We start from the raw sequence: 13133 nt of genomic DNA on the forward strand, positions 1-13133 counted from the left end.
GCAGTTTTGTCTTTTGCTTATCTTTGTACACAGCCCTTCCCCCTTTCTCCTAGTGCCTGAGTCACTTCACTTAGGCGCTTAATAAAATGTTCTTTGAGTTGAATTTAATTTAGATTTGTAAGAGAGTGGCCCAAAGTCACAGCTGAATTAAGTGGCAGCCACAGAACGCTCCAAGCCTAGGACCCATGGGAGGCAAGTGCATGTCACAGAATAATGGAAAGAATGACATCATTCTTTGGGGGGGAAGGAAAGAGGACCGAAGTTGTAAGCAGGGGGAGGATGGCGCCCTCCTCCATCCCACAAGTCAACACTGGTCCTACTCTCCGTGGCAGCCTACCCACTTCCTGTCTGTCCCAAAGACCGGAAGACTAGCGGATAGTAAACCACTCCCCGCCTTAGCTAGGCCCCTCGCCGTGGTCATCTGCGCCTGCGTCGCAGGTCAGTCGGCCAAGGGCCGCGAGAACAGCTAGGGGGCGGAGCCGGGCCCTGCCTCCGCGCCATCGCCATGGTAGAGAGGAAGAGGCGGGACAGCCGGAGAGCTGCGCAGGCGTCAGCGCAGGCGCAGCAGGCGGCAGTCGGGGGCTCGGCAGCCTGGTAAGGTGAGTGGTGGCTGTGGCGCCGGCGACCGCCGAGGGGCTGAGAGGATGGAGGCCTAGACGCCCTTCCTCCTCAACTGGGAGTCCTGGAGCTCTGCGCTCCCCACTCGGCCTCTCTGGTTGTCTCGCTCCCCGAGACGGGTGGGCGGGCGGCCTGTGGAAGAAAGGCCCCTGCCGCTCGATGGGAGGCTGTGGAGAAGGGAGAGGGTCCGTGCCCCCGGGGCGGCGGGGTCCGGGGCGGGCCGGAGGAGTGAGAGTAGCCTCATCTCTCCCCTTTCCTCAGAGCTCACAGCCTCCTTTCTAGACAGCGGAAGGACCTTAGGGTTCCCAGGTTAACTCTCTTTTACACCGAAGGAGACCGAGGCCCAGAGAGGCTGAGGGAATTGTTCCGGTGTCTTTCCACTTATGAGGAGGGAACCGGCGAGCTTTCATTCTAGCAGGGGATCTCCGCACTCCCTAATCCAGCATTTTTGCTATTGTATTCATCCCTCTACTATGAGGTGTTATGGTCCGAACTGCCCTTCGTAGGGTTAGATTAGGAAACAGGCCCAGGGAGAGAAAGAGACTTGTTAAAGAGAAAGCGGTTAAGCCGCTACTCTTAGACCTGAGGACTCTTTACATCTTAGGTTCTGATTCATGTTTGTTGGGGTTTTTTTTGGTTGTTTTTTTTTTTAAGCCCCTCTTAGCATGGCTTCAACAGTTGGACTAAGACTATTCATCCTCTCACATGTTCTCTGCTTTGAAAGCCCTGTACAGGTGTTATCTCATTGAGTGCTCACAGTACCCCTATGAGGTAGGGCAAGGGATGAGGGGTCTACCCTTGGGCACGTGAAGTCATTGGGCAGAGATGTAGTGCATTAGCAGAAGTCACCTACCTGGTAAGTGGGGCAGAACCAGGCTTAAAAAACTGTTTTAGCTCCAAGCTCAGTTCTCTTTCTAACACAGCTAGCTACTTCACTGCCTAAACAGAGAACCTGCTGTTTATTTAGGGAAGCTGTGGCAGTTAAGACTAATGACTGGGCACTGGTTATGTAGGTTAAGAAAGGAAGAAAACTAGAAAGCTCCAGGTGGGATGGGAAATAGTACCAGGTGGGATGGAAGTCTTTAGATAGCAGGCTTTGCTTTCCTATTGAACTTTGTGACTAAGGGACAGACATAGAAGAGACATTGGTTTTCCCACAAGAAACAGGAACCACCAATTCCTTCATACTGTGGCCAAATCCTAGAATCTAGACCTGAAAGGAACCTTAGAAATCATCAAATCCAAGGCAGCTAGATAACTCGGTGGATTGAGAGCCAAGCCTAGAGATAAGAGGCCCTAAGTTCAGATTTGATCTCAGACACTTTCTAGCTGTGTGACTTTGGGCATGTCACTTAACCCCCTAACTAGTCACTAACCCACTAGTCCTTACTGCTCTTCTGCATTGAAATCAATACACAATATCAATTCTAAGAAGGTAAGGGTTTAAGAAAGAAAGGTCCATTCCCCTCATTTTGCAGTTGAGGACTTGGAAGTCCAGAGAAGATTTGCTAATAGGTTTCAGAGCCAGGATTATACACACCCAGTGATTATAAAGTCAGTATTCTTTCCACAACATCATGCTGTGGAAATAAAAAGAAAATAAGATTTCCACTCTTAAGGTACTGACAATCTCAGGAAGGACAAAAGTTAAATTATAACAATAACAATAATAACATTTAAAATAAATGTTCGCATGCCTTCCCCTCTGATCCACTCATTCAGAGGTATGTGGGATGATGAGAATCACCAAGATATGGCTGGGTAATATATTCCTCCTCAGTGTCCTGAACCTATTAGACAGTAATTGAAAGAAGGGCCTGAAACTCAGCCAGGAGTTTTACCCTTAATCATCAGTTGTATCCCAGATCCATTCATACCTTTGGCCATTTTATAAATGATGGATAAAAAGTTTTCTTCTCATAAAGTCATAACAGAACTTTAAAGTTGCAAAGCCTTTTATAAGAGATGATGGAGTATCTTAGATCTAAGAACCTTTACAGATTGAATCTAACCCATATTTTTCAAATGATAAAATTTGAGGCCACATGGGCATTAAGCCACTGAGCACATCAGGATTTGAACCCAGGTCTTCTGAATACAGCTCTTGACTTCATCCTGAAAGCAGGTGACCCTCGTAGGTCTCCAGCCTATCTTGCTATCCCCTTGCCTCCTGTCTCTTAGTCTGTGCAACAGTATTTTGTAATGCTTAGAGCCTCAGAGTAGAGCCAGGACATGTGACTTGAATTCTTGATCCCATCCTAATAGCAAGTGACTGGTAGTTCTCCAGCCCACTGGAGAACTTTGCTATCTCCTGCTTCCTGCCTCTTAGTAGTGGTAGTCTTTGCTACAACTTTGTAATGAATGCATAGAACCCAAGAGTAGGGGCCAGCATATGGGAATTTGAGTGCTAACTTGGTATCTTCCAGTTAAGGGAAAGTAAACTTCAGTTTCCTCATCTGGAAAATGGAGGATAATAATCCATGGGCTGACTCCCAAAATGTGAAGTCTTCTCCTGGATATTAGGGGTCTTGAATTATATTCCAGGTTCTATTCTATCTGTGTGATTTTAAACAAGCCTTTTCAGTTTCTTTATTTCTAAATTGAGATGGCTAAATAGAAATTCTCTAAAAACCCTTCCTTCTCCATGATTCCAAAGACAATTTATCTGAAAAATTTTAGCTCAACCTTAAAATTCATGTTCTTGAGTTAAAGGCTTTTAAATGTTAAGAGAAACGAAAAGATTCACAAGCACTAAAGATTTCTTTGGTTTTTAGTGTGTGTTCCTGGCAGAATTGTCTACACCAAGCTCCCTTGTTTGACTTTATGGCAACTGATTAAGTCATTTAAAAATTGCTGGCATAAAGTTACAGAGCATTGATTTAATACTGAGGAAGATTCAGAGTTTAGAATATGGTAGGAGGAGCTGTGAAAAAGTAAATAGAAATAGTGCCATGTAGGCAAACATACAGTGGGCATGTATGTACAGTTAATATCTTGGGAGCGTTCCTTGAAACCCGTCCCCCCCTTTTTTTTAATTAGCAGCGGCCAAAAATTTGACTAAGAGAAGTTGTACTTTAAAGGACTCAGCAAAGAGAGGCATGCCTACAGAAATGGGTCTTGGGAGTATAAGGGAGGAAACAATGGCTCAGATGTGACCTGTCACTCATTTATGGAATTATCCTTAGACCAATCAGTTCCTCTCTCAAGCTTTCTTATCTGTAAAATAAAGGAAATTGAACTGGATGGCCTCTCTAAACTGCCTTTCTAGGAACTAACATTAATTCCTCTTTTAAAAAATTACTTCTGGATTGAACTGTTAATGTTAGTGAGATGAGAAGATATGCTTAGTGCTCTAGAGAGAGCAAGGGAGAAGTTATTTATCTGTTATCATCATATGACTGACACCTTCAATATTTAAAAATCCAGAGTTCTCAGAGTACAATTTTATATAACTCCTTTGTCATCTCTTATTCCTGTTTATAAATGGCATTCACAGATTTGTGATTTAACCAATATAAGCACTCACATCTCTTTCCAGTTTGCAACTATTCCAGGCCTTTTTGTTGTGTATGATTCTTGTCTGTGTGTTTTGTTTTGTTTCTCATACAAGCTTCTTCCAGTGAGCTGGAGAACTTCCTCTGGTCTTTTAATTTTTCATGGATACCAGGCTAGCACTTGAAATGTTTTTCTCTGTTTCTTGTTCTAACTTACTCTTCTTAACATAGTTTTATCTCATAGCCTGCTTTGGCTGGTGAAACCATGGACCCCTTCTCAGAATAACATTTTGCAAAAGAACCACCAATTATGTTGAAATATGGTTATAAAAATATTTTTTAAAAGGTCACATAAACTCCCCCTCCCCACTATCCCTTCACCCTTTTGTTGTAGCTTCCCAGACTGGCTCCATTTACTAGCCATGTTTATTATATTTAATATCTTCCTTTAGTTTTGAAGGGTTCATAATTTTGTAAAGTCCTCAACCAGAATGGCAGATCTGGTCTGTTAAGGGAAGAGAGTACCCTGAGGATCATGTGATGAATAACAGATGTAATTACATAGTCTTGGGTCCCATCCATCACCCTTCCCCTCCCCTCCGAGCATCCCTTCCCATATGAGCGTCTCCTACTTTCATTTCAGAGAATAGAGTTTGTTCACTTACCAAGAGTTTGCTCTTCTAAAATTTGCTATTATTTTACATTTTTATATTGTGGAATACCTCCTCAAATAAGCATATTAGAAGTAGAAGAAACATTTTAATAAATTACTCTTTCTTTTTTGGCTCTTTTTCTAATCTCTCACCATTACAGTTATGTCTCAATATATCCTGTAACACCTTGCCGGCTTGGAGGAGCAAGTATTATCATCATTTCACCAAGTAGGGAGACTTGAGACTCAGCTTGCTGTCACATAGCTTGTATCAGAGACAGAGCTAATAGAGGATCCAGTCATCCAATTTTTAAGTAAGTTCAATGTTCTTATCACAGGGCTACCATAGGGCTTGTACCTCTTAGAGCTATTCCTCAAGTTGTGTTTATAAGCAGCAAATATTTGTACCCACTCTTTTGATTCAAGGAGCATTTAATAATCACTGATGATATTTCTCAGATGATACAGCTTCCATCCTCTAGGAACTTCTTATAAATTTAACAATTATATTTAATAAAACTAATTATGACCCAAGTTAGAAAATAAAGCAATTGAAACAATACGTAGCATGGTCTAGGTAGAAAAACTTAAGGAATTTGATAGGAGAAACAACTGCCAGGAGTGCTAAGGAAAGGCTTCTTCCCAAGGAGGTCACACCTCTTAAGTTGGAACTTAAAGGAAGGGGAGGATCTTTGACAGGTGGGCAAAATATATAGTGAGGCCATTTCAGATAGGGGATTTCAGGAGCAAATGCAGTGGCTGGAGACAAGATGACAAAAGGAAGATGGCTTGCAGTTTAATTTGGCTAGAAAAGAGTATATAAATTTATATTATATTAATTTGAAATAGTTAGAAAAGTAGTTTGCAGACTTTGTAGAACCTCCTTTGAACAGAATAAGGGTGTGTGTTTCCTCTTGTAGACAGACTGGGAATCTGCAGGTTTTTGGTGTGAATAGTGTTGTAATCAGATTTGTGAAATTAGGACCATTTTGGCAGCTGTATGGAGATAAGGAACAGAAAACTCCACACCTGAATAAGCTGAAACTGTAGGCATTGGTCATCATTATTAGTTTGTTTTTTAAACTCTTACCTTCTATCTTAGAATCAGTACTGAATATTGGTTCCAAAGCAGAAGAGTGGTAGGGCCTGGGCAATAACTTTTTTAAGTTATTTAAATTTAAGCGACTTACCTGATCAGGGTCATACAGGTAGGAATTGTTTGAGACCAAACCCAGGATGTCCCATCTCTAGGCCTGGCTCTCAATCCACTGGGAAACTCCTTGCTGACCCCAAAATTGGAATATTTAATATTCCCTTAGTTTTCTTGGTTTCTTCAAGAAACAACTCTCAAAGCTCACTTTAGATTTCTCTTTCCTTAACAAAACTTGGAGGGTCATTTCCTCTTTTTACCCATTCATTCCAGACTCCCCTCCCCACCCACCCCAATAGCAACACACTTTTTATCTTTTTCTTTTTTAGCTAACTCTTGAGGAAAGCAGAATTAAAAAAAAAAAATGTAAATGGGTCATGACTTCCCTCTGCATAAACACCCGATTCAGCATGGCATTGTATCATGTCATTAGCCTTCTATACTCAGTGGCAGTTCATTACAGTTAGAACAGTATCTTCTTACATTTCTATAGAACCTGCCTCTGAAGATCACAGGATTTAAAGCTGAAAAAAGCCCCAGAGATTGTTTATCTAGCCCCCTTATTTTATAGATCAAAAAACAGACTCAGAGGAGTCAAGTCACTTGCCTAAAGGTGCCCAAATAGTAAATAGAGCCAAGGTTCAAATTAATTCCTAGATGCTTTACAAACTCATATTGTAAGTTGTGCACAAATTTGGGTAGATATATCCACTTATGTCTCATTTATCCTTCATGGTCAAAGAGTTAAGGAAATGTAAAGATACCTAATAAGTGAAGTTTCCAGGTAGTTGAAATATAAGTTCTACTTACTTCAAAAGATTATGATTTTATCAATATGTTTTTCTTTTTTCCAACATAGATTGTAACCTTTCCACTCATTTGTAAGTGAGCAAACATGTATCAAACACGTGTTATGTGCCAGGCACTGTACCAAGCACTGGGGATACAAAGAGAGGCAAAACCAGTCTGCCCTCAAGGAACTCCCAGTCTAAAGGGGAGGCAGCTTGTAGATAGTTGAATGTGTGAGGTAAAATGGGTGTGTTAGTTGATTTCATGACTTTTATTGACCAAAAAAGTCCCTTCTCCTATTGTGCCTCTCCAGATTTAGCTAGTCCCTGACCTGGAATGACATGTATAGTCTGATACTAACCCTGGTGGTAGTATTTCCATCTTAGTGAGATCTGCTTGGGCTTGTGCTCCATTTCCATGGGTCACAAAAGCTCATGGTTAGGCAAAAAGTTTTTAGCAGTACCCTTTTAAAAAAAGCTAAAATGCTTTATTTTCATAATTTTTGGTAAAAATATTTATTGCTCATTTTTCTATGGTTGTGTATGTGTATATATATATATATATGTATATATATGTATGTATGTATTTTATTGTTAACTTTTAAAAAAATCAACTACATTTTCCAGTATATCTCTCCTCCTCCCAGATGGCCATACCTTATAAAAAAAACTAGGGGATGTCTAGGTGGCTCAGTGGATTGAGAGCCAGGCCCAAAGATGGAGGTCCTGGGTTCATATCTACCCTCAAGACACTTCCTAGCTGTGTGACCCTGGGCAAGTTACTTTGCCCCCATTGCCTAGCCCTTACCCCTCTTCTGCCTTAGAACCAGTCCACAGTATTGATTCTAAGATGGAAGGTAAGGGTTCCAAAAAAAAAATTTTAAATAGAAGAAAACATTAAACAAAGCTAACCAGTGTGTCAGCCAAGGCTGACATGCAGTATTTCACACCTGTAGTTGTTAAATACAAGGAAAAGAGTAGGTGGTGCATTTTCATATCTCTTCCTTGAGACCGTTTTAGTTACTATAATTTCATATCATTCAGTTCCAGTTTTGTTTTCTTTCTGTCTTGGTTGTAGTCATTGTGTGTAGCTTTTCTGGTTCTGCTTACTTTACTTTGCCTCAGTCCATGTTATCTTCCCAGGCTTCTCTGTATTCATCATTTATTGTTTTTTTACCACATTACATTCATGTATCACAATTTAACTCTTCCCTCATTGATTGACTTATTTCTAGTTCTTTGCTACATAAAAAAGGTTGCTCTAAATATTTTGGTTTTTGAGACCTTTATTCTTGTTGTCCACTTAGTATGATCCTCTTTGTCAAATAAAATATAGTCATTTTAGTCATTTTCTTTCTTTTTTTTTTTTAAACCCTTACCTTCTGTCTTGGAGCCAATACAGTATTGGCTCCAAGGCAGAAGAGTGGTAAGGGTAGGCAATGGGGGTCAAGTGACTTGCCCAGGGTCACACAGCTGGGAAGTGTCTGAGGTCAGGTTTGAACCTAGCATCTCCCGACTCTAGGCCTGGCTCTCAATCCACTGAGCTACCCAGCTGCCCCCTAGTCATTTTCTTAACATAATTCCAAATTGTTTTTTAGAACTTAGTCTAAAATTCTTAGAAATGATAGAAGACATTTTTAGCTTGAGGTGCAGTTATACAAAGAAGAGAAGTTGCCTTCTTTTTTATAGATGAGTAATTTGCCTGAATCTAATCACAGTTCCACAAATAGGGTATTTAGTGTGCCCTTCTTTCCACAACCCTCCCAATATTTTCTGTTTGAGTCTTTTTTCATTTCTTGCCAGTTTGTTGGGTGTGAGTTTTAGGGATTTGGAGTAGTCTTTCATGTGGTTGCTAATAGTGTAGAATTAATCTTTTTAATTGGTCAGTAAACATTTACTAGATGCCTATTATATGCCAAACATTTGGTAAATGCTAGAGAACCATTTGTTGATATTCATTGACCTCTTCATTGGGGAAAAATACAAATTTGTGTTAATTCTTTATGTATTGGATATCTGATCTTTATTAGAGAGATTTGATGCAAAAAGTTTTTTCTTCCTGCTTTCTTAAATCAAAGTATGTTGAACATAATCGAACCTTTTCTTGTTCCTCCAGTCTTATAATTACCAGTTGCTGTACAGACTCAAATATTGTTATGTTCTCAGGCACTTTTAAGGTATATAAGACTTTTTTAAAAGCCCCTAAACTATATGTTTCCTGGTTTCTATGATTTTTAGTTCATTTTCTTTTTAATAGATTTTTTTCCTTTCTTGATTTTTAGCTGTCACTGGCAGTCTTCAGTGTAGAGTTCTTGCCATCTTCAAATGTACTGTTTTTTTAACTGTAAGAGGGGAAACTAGATATTTAAGGTATGGTCGCCAGAAATCTATTCCAAATTAATAGACCCAAGTCAGGATGGCTTTTATGGAAGTTTATTTACAGTTAGGAAGGTTGAAGGTAGGGAAATAGAGAGAAACTCTGGCCTGGACCACAGAGGTCCAGACCAGATGAGGATTTAGAGGCCCCAGCAGAGGAGCACAGAGATTAATCAAACAAGGCTATTAGCCACAAGGCCTTTTACAATTAGAGAGGCAAGAGAGGCCTCCTTGAGGGTAGAGCAGGGGTCGGCAACATATGGCACTTTTGAAGGCCATAACTGGCCCTCAAATCAGAAGTCTCCAATTATTTCCTGAGGGTGATCTGCCTTTAAGAGCTCTAGTGACTTAAGATAGAGGTGGGATGTTGGTTAGCAACATTTTGGCGGCTTAGTAATGGAAAAACCTCCTTAGGCCCTTCAAAAAGATCCTAGTTACTCTTATTTCTATATGAGAATCAAACAAGTTTCCATTTCATTTTCAAAAGTGCCATATTATGCAGGAGCCATAAAGTCAGTTTTTTTCAGGTGCTGTTACAGGAGCTGCACTGTGAGCACTGTATGGCTCTCACGAAATTACATTTAAAAAAATGTGGCGTTTATGGCTCTCATGGCCAAAAAGGTTGCCCGACCCCTGGGGTAGAGCCTCCAGAAACGCCAAGGGAGGAGAAAGGAAGTCAGCCTTACCCACTGTGACAATTCAGAGGGAAGCCGTTTGAGGTCTCAGCAGAGATCCTTCAACACCAAGTTCAAAGCACCAACTGCCTCCACAGGAAGTTACCATCATATTTAAAAGATAGCATCTTTTGTCATTTCCTTCAATTACGAGTGGACAAATGGCAGCCTCAACACCGTTTTGGACTGCCCAAAGGGCAGTCCCTTGTTCTTGATTTGTTACTTATTGTCATGAGTGGGTAACTAATCTCCCTTCCCCACTAAGTTGGGTGAGGTGACATTATTTCTAATGGCTAGAGTCTAACAATGAATGAGGATGAGCTAATTCTATTTACACAGAACTGGAAAATGAAATGGAAACTTGTTTGATTGATTCTCATATAGAAATAAGAGTAACTAGGATCTTTTTGAAGGGCCTAAGGAGGTTTTTCCATTACTAAGCCGCCAAAATGTTGCTAACCAACATCCCACCCCTATCTTAAGTCACTAGAGCTCTCAAAGGCAGATCACCCTCAGGAAATAATTGGAGACTTCTGATTCAGACTAGATAAAATATTATAGCTAGAAGATTAGAACAAGACAGAATATCAATTCTTAATAATAGTAATTGAAGCATCATTTTTTAAAGTTTCAAAAAGAATTTTCCACATCTTGTTTGAACCACCACAACAGTCCTGTAAAATAGATATTGCTGATACTACTCTCTCCATTAAAGGAAGTTTAATCATACTTTTTGTTTTTATGTCATAGCTATTTCCCAGTATATTATCCTTGTCATTGAACCCTTCTTTTAAAAAAAAAATTTTTTTTAACCCTTACCTTCCATCTTAGAATCAATACTATGTATTGGTTCTAAGGCAGAGGAGTGGTAACAGGGCTAGGCAATGGAAGTGACTTGCCCAGGGTCACACAGCTAGGAAGTGTCTGAGGTCAGATTTGACTCCAGGACCTCCCATCCCATTGAAGGCCTGGCTCTCAATCCACTGAACCACCTAAGCTGCCCCTGAACCCTTTCTTCTAATGAAAAGTAGTTAAGCAAAGACTAGTGACTCATTGACCTCATCAGAAACTATAGATTACATTTTTCACTCAGTCTTCTATTTGACTCTGGAGAGAGGGAGTCATATTTCATCTTCTGTTCTCAGGGGCCAGGATTAGTTGTGACAATTAAGTGGATTTGGTGGCCTTTTTAATTCCCATTTTATAGATGAAGAAGCTGAGAGTTAGAGAAGTCACACAGTCTGTAAATATCAGAGTTGGGATTCAGGTCCAGGTCTTCCTGACTCCTGAATCCAACACTATTTCACGGTGCAAACTGCCTTGCACAAAGCATGCTGAGAGGACCACATAGGGTGTTCATGTGGACCCAATACCATACCTACCTACCCAGGTCTTCTGGTTCCTTGTCCAGTATTCTTGCCATCCATTAAACCATCCTAATTCCCTTTTTATATAGCACTGGTTGTCTGTGGTATACAAATACTTTGTTAGATCTGGAAGGAATAGGGCTGATATGCAAATAAATAAGATACAGTTTTTGCCCTCATAATACTTAGGGTTTGTTTTCTATGTATTCTGAATACATATTAAAAATTCATTATTCATTCATTGAACATTACTGTCTATTCCTAATAAGTCATTATATTGGGTATTGATATTTAATAATTAATACTGTAAATAAGGCATACAGTTGACCAAAATCTATCTGGAGTTTTTTCAATCCTTTCCATCTTGGAGTCAGTACTGTGTATTGGCTCCAAGGCAGACGAGTGGTTTAAACATTTATTTAGTTCAGCATTCTGAGGGCCAGGTGCTACAGGAAAGACCAAGATTAAACATTACATGGTTCTTCCCCTGAATAGAATTGATATTGGTGATACGACATATACACAAACATAAATCAGTATTGTGTGTATGGAATGCTGATTCTGGAGTCCTGAAGACCTGGGTCCAAAATCTGCTTCTAGCACTGTGTGAGTCATCTTTTCTTCATCTGTAAGATGAGGAGCCTTTAACATTCCTTCCAGCTCTAGAACTCTGATCTCATGAGCCTATAATGTAATAAAGAACATGTTGCATGTATGAGAATTATATGTTCTATGCAAAGTCCAATAAAAGAAAGAACCCTCTCGGTTTTGATGGGAGGAAACAGGAAAGAGAAGTCATTTGAACTAGGTATAGAAAGATTCATAATATAAGAGCAAATGTATGTAGGTGGGAGAGCTTAGGGGCCTGTATGGGAGCAACCAATTTGTCTGGAGCAGAAAATGTTTGATATTAATCAAAAAGTATTTAGTCAGGAACTGTTCTGAGTGCTAAGATTCAAAAATGGTTAAAAATAATCTCTGTTATTAAGGAGCTTACATTCTAATGAGGGAGACAACATGTAAATAGGTACATATAAAGATATATATAGAGCAGATGGGAAGTAATCTCAGCAGAAAGCATTAATTATTTAGGAGCTAATGGGACAGGATAAAAGGCCCACTTTATACAAGGTAGGTAGGATTTGAAGGAAGTAAAGGAAAGCTAGAGGTGGAGGTGTGCTGGGGGATTAAATCCCAGATGTGAGGGACTGCCCTAGTGAAAAGACAGATAGAAGTTGGAGTATCATGTGTGAAGAACAGCAAGAAGGCCTTCATAGCAGGATCATAGAGTGTTTGGAAGGGGAAGTAAAGTAAGAATATTGAAAATAGACAAGAAACAGGATATAAAGAGCTTTAAATGATGGAGGATTTTCAGTTTTGATCTTCAAGATGATAGGGAGCCATTGGAATTTATCAAGTTGGGGAGGTGGTAACATAAGAGCTGTTTTTTAAGAAAATTACTTTGGTTAGTGGGAAGATGGATTGAAGTAGGAAGGGACTTGAGATAGGCAGATCAGTCAGAAGGTTATTGCTTGGATCTTAAGTGTGAGATAAGTGGTGCAAGGGAGTGGCTATGTGAGTTGAAAGAAGGGGACTTACAGGAGATGTCAAGCCAGAAACAAAACTTGTGAACATATATTGGCTACATGGAGTGAATGTGAGAGAGGAATTGGGAATGAACGAGGTTGTGAGCATGAGTGATTAGGAGTATACTCTTTACAGTAATAGGAAAGTTGGGAAGAAGAGATGATTTTGGGGAAAAGATCTTAAGAGTTCAGTTTAGTCATATTTCATCTGAGGATATCTTTGGGACATTCAGTTTAAGATATCCAGAAGCAGTTGATGTGAGATTTAATCTTTAAGAGAAAGTTTAGGGTTAGATATATGGATTTGGGGAATATCTGCATAGATAATAAATGAACCCATGGATACTGATGAGAGAGACCATCAAGGAAAATAGTTTAGAGTGAGAGGAAAAGGTTGCCTGGGATAGATCTTTGGGTGACACCTTTGG

General features: G+C 40.0%; 1 protein-coding gene across 3 annotated transcripts in view; it reads left to right on the plus strand.

Moving 5' to 3' along the window:
- Positions 1 to 550: 550 nt before the first annotated feature.
- SGTA (small glutamine rich tetratricopeptide repeat co-chaperone alpha) overlaps positions 551 to 13133 on the plus strand; it is a 47134-nt gene continuing 34551 nt past the window's right edge. For 2 of the 3 annotated variants that reach the window (XM_044671915.1, XM_044671930.1), the window contains exon 1: positions 551 to 599. The gene's annotated coding sequence lies outside the window, so the exon portion shown is untranslated. Of the gene's footprint in view, positions 600 to 4977; positions 5079 to 13133 lie in introns of those variants that run through there. The other variant, XM_044671923.1, reaches the window with a different exon arrangement.

The sequence above is a fragment of the Gracilinanus agilis genome, chromosome 1 (assembly GCF_016433145.1).
Source record: "Gracilinanus agilis isolate LMUSP501 chromosome 1, AgileGrace, whole genome shotgun sequence".
Lineage (NCBI taxonomy): Eukaryota > Metazoa > Chordata > Mammalia > Didelphimorphia > Didelphidae > Gracilinanus > Gracilinanus agilis.